The sequence below is a fragment of the Lactuca serriola genome, chromosome 4, assembly GCF_051521515.1.
Source record: "Lactuca serriola cultivar US96UC23 chromosome 4, Lser_US96UC23_V15, whole genome shotgun sequence".
NCBI classification, from domain to species: domain Eukaryota; kingdom Viridiplantae; phylum Streptophyta; class Magnoliopsida; order Asterales; family Asteraceae; genus Lactuca; species Lactuca serriola.
In genome coordinates, this window is record NC_136411.1 from 13,865,077 (window position 1) to 13,868,278 (window position 3,202).

General features: G+C 37.7%; 1 pseudogene; it reads left to right on the forward strand.

The window, feature by feature from the left end:
- The first annotated feature begins 1,227 nt into the window (after positions 1-1,227).
- On the forward strand, positions 1,228-2,738 carry LOC145101047 (protein CANDIDATE G-PROTEIN COUPLED RECEPTOR 7 pseudogene; annotated as a pseudogene).
- Positions 2,739-3,202: the final 464 nt, after the last annotated feature.

Below are 3,202 nucleotides of genomic sequence, written 5' to 3' on the forward strand. Positions count from 1 at the left end.
ATACATTCATATACACACAATAACATCCTACTTATAACAAATACATATCATTTTTACCAAATACTCATATATCACATATACTTCAAATACACATACATTGGCATATATACAACAAATTCACATATATTCAAATTAAAAGTGAAATTAGCAAATGAACTTACCTTTGTTGAAGAATTGGAGTTAGAAATTGGCCCCAAAAGCTTTAACCACACCTAATCCAAAACAACACCACCAAAAACAAATATATGAACAATTTATTACCATTCAATCACTAGATGAAGCTAAAAATCGAAATTAACATACAAATTGAAAAGGAAACTACAAAATCAATTTACCTTTGTTGAAGAAATGGAGTTAGAAATTGGTCCCAAAACTTTAACCACACCTAGATTCTTAATAGGACACAATGTGGGAAGAAATTTGCTTGGAACAAGCAAATAGAGGCTGAACATCGGATGAAGCTGGAATTGGGGAAGGAAAGAAGCGCAGCAAACAGAAAGCAAAGGGAGAAATGAGGGTTCGTCATGCGTTTTTTTTTATCTGCGAGAGGCAATAGCGGCGACAGGTAAACCTTTACTGGCGACTTTTAGCAATAGCGACGACAAACTAGAGGGAAGGGTACCGCGTGTTTTTTCGTTAACCATTAGCGGTGACTATTTTAACTTTTTAGCGGCGACAAATATGTTGCCGGTATTAGGTTAGATACGATAAGACACCCCACCCGTTGGATTAGATATCTCATCGAACGGTTCATATATAACAGAGGGGGAAAGTGCGGATCCGGGTGCCAACCCTTTACCGGCGACACTTTTACCGGCGACAATATCTAGAGTCGCCGCTAAAGCCCCTTGTCGCCGGTAATAGTGTTGCCGGTAAAAGTTATATTTTCTTGTAGTGATTGTTTTCAAAAACAACTTATTGATTTTTAAAAAGTCATAATAATTAGAAAGATGTTTGTCAATTTTAAAAATACCTTTTAAAATAGTTTTTCAATACATTAAAAAAAGATTTTCAAAAGCATTTCTAACTTGACTTTTTAAAACTAAATTTTAACCATAATAGTGTCAAAAAACATATTTTAAGCTAAACGATTTTTAATTAATTGAATTATTGATTTTCTACCATAATTCAAACATTTTGTTTAAATAATATTTGACGCCATAAACAATTTCTATCAAAAACACATTCGAAATTTCAAAAAGCAATCCGAAACCGAAACATGCATTCACGAACATATAGGTGAATCACTGGTTTCCGTTTAGAAAGGTTAACCATTCCCTCGTCTTTCCCTACCTCCGCCGTCACCTTACCACCTCTGGTAATGAGGATTCTAGGGAAAATTTTCGCTACTTTTCTCATCCTCCTCTTCTTTCGCTTCACGGCACCATCGACGGCGGATATCATATCCGTGAAGATCCGATCCCATAACCGAGATATGATCCTCTTCTCGGAGTTCGAATACTCACATACCGGCTACGTTTCCGTCGCGGTCTCCTCCGTCGGGATCTCCTCCATTCCGGTCACATCCAACTTATCACAACCTGATCCTTCGCGTATCGGTTTCTTCCTTCTATCGGATGAATTATCAGCCCGCTACGACCACGAATTCGAACAAAACCCTGATTTGTGCGCCTTGGATATCAAATTCATCTCAGTCCTCTTTACTTTCCGGGATCTCTCCCCTCCTCCTCAGTCGTCCTTCAACAAATCGTACAATGTCACATATCCCGGCAAGTATTTACTCTACTTTGCAAATTGCAACGACCTATCACTCGTGACAATGGATGTCCGAACAGAACTCTACAACACCGATGAAGACGGCACCACCAAAGATTATTTATCAGCCGGGCTACCGCATCCGTCTCTTTTCTTCAGATTGATCCTCATGTATCTGTGTTTTTTAGTAGTTTGGATCTACATATCATTAAAGAACCAGCAATGTTTCAAGAGGATCCATTTACTAATGGGTGTGTTGCTTGTTATAACTCTTGTTTACTTTTTATGTGCGATGGCGGATCAACATGACCTTCAGGTTACTGGAAGCCGTCATGGATGGCATACCTGGTTCAACATATTTCAGTTTATGAGGAATTTGCTTTTCTTCACCTTAATCGTGATGATCGGTGCTGGATGGTGTATCTGGAAGCCGTTTTTGCAAGGATGCGAAATATTCACTTTGATAATCGTGATCCTACTTAAGGGTTGGGCTAATCTAACTTTTATATCGATAGTGGAATCTGGGCCTTATAATAAAGACTGGCTGGATTTGATAGATAAGTTTAGGTTTATAGATGTCATCTGTTGCTTGGTGGTTTTTATCCACACTTTTTCTGTTGCTCTTGCTGCTGCTTCTGCTGCGTTCAAAGAGGAAGAGGCTACGGATAAAGATACATCTATGTCTATGTCTATGTCGTTTACCAGGCAGATTGTGTTCGCTATGTTGGTTTTATTTTATATTGTCTATTCATCGGCAGCGAACATCCCGCTGGAGAGTACTGCGCGGCTGGAAACTGGCAATTATGTGTTCTATGTGCTGATGTTTTGCATGTACAGGCCATTTCTTCTCGAGGATAATGATGAGGATTTAAACTGTAAGGGGTTTCTTGATCATACTGGTGTCTAGGTGAGTTGTCAACTTAATCTTTTAAGTAGTTTTTCGTACAACAGTTTGATTTGTTTTGTTCTTGACATATAAGTGGTTGGTTGAAATTTGAATGTTGATGTGGTAGTTATTTATAGCTTTGGTTGATTTGAGAAGTTTGGGTCTAACTTTGCATACTTGCATATTATAACAAACCAACAACAAAGACAAGTCCCTGAAAACCCAAGTGAAAATCTTTTCATACACCATGATAGATAAGGAAGTTCTAATCATCTTAATTATAAGAGTAGCTAGCCAATTGAGCAAATAATTATAGTAAAAGAAGAACTATATATGTGGATGTAAACCCCAAGTTGAGTGAATTCTCTGCCCGCAAAATGTGCTCAGAAACAAACATTTTTTTGTTCAAATGTGAATGTAAACTTTCATTTGCACGTGATCTATGGTTTGCTTGAGGGTCCCACTAAAGATTAACCAACAAGATTATCCAATGTAGCCAGACGTTTTTTATTTCTTAAAACATGATCGGTTTAGGGTTTTCTTTTCGGTTCGGTTATTTTTGGTTCGTGTAGAACCGAATTAGAATGGGTTTTTTTTTTT